Source organism: Cucurbita maxima, unplaced genomic scaffold (assembly GCF_002738345.1).
Source record: "Cucurbita maxima cultivar Rimu unplaced genomic scaffold, Cmax_1.0 Cma_Scf04719, whole genome shotgun sequence".
In the NCBI taxonomy this organism is placed as follows: Eukaryota; Viridiplantae; Streptophyta; class Magnoliopsida; order Cucurbitales; family Cucurbitaceae; genus Cucurbita; species Cucurbita maxima.
Genome location: NW_019276735.1, coordinates 852 through 1,215, shown reverse-complemented (window position 1 = coordinate 1,215; position 364 = coordinate 852). Strand labels below are relative to the sequence as shown.

General features: G+C 57.1%; 1 non-coding gene across 1 annotated transcript; it reads right to left on the bottom strand.

Annotated features, from left to right (window-relative positions):
* Positions 1 to 172: 172 nt before the first annotated feature.
* Positions 173 to 325, bottom strand: LOC111476045. Its single transcript, XR_002716862.1, has one exon. It is a non-coding gene; the product is annotated as a 5.8S ribosomal RNA (ribosomal RNA).
* Positions 326 to 364: the final 39 nt, after the last annotated feature.

Genomic DNA, 364 nt, shown 5'->3' with positions numbered 1-364 from the left:
AGATCGAGACGCGGTACCGAGGTTGAATCAACCACCGTAGCGTCACGACAGCAGATGCCGAGGACTCGATTTTAAGCCATCCGTGCGACGGCGCACACGGGAGGCCAACATGTGCTTCCGCCAGTGCAACAAACCCAAGCGGTTGTTGTTGCATGTGGGGGGCAGCGATGCGTGACGCCCAGGACGTGCCCTCGGCCAGAAGGCTCCGGGCGCAACTTGCGTTCAAAGACTCGGTGGTTCGCGGGATCCTGCAATTCACACCAAGTATCGCATTTCGCTACGTTCTTCATCGATGCGAGAGCCGAGATATCCGTTGCCGAGAGTCGTTGTGAATAAGTAATACGACAAGAATGCTTTGCCCCCC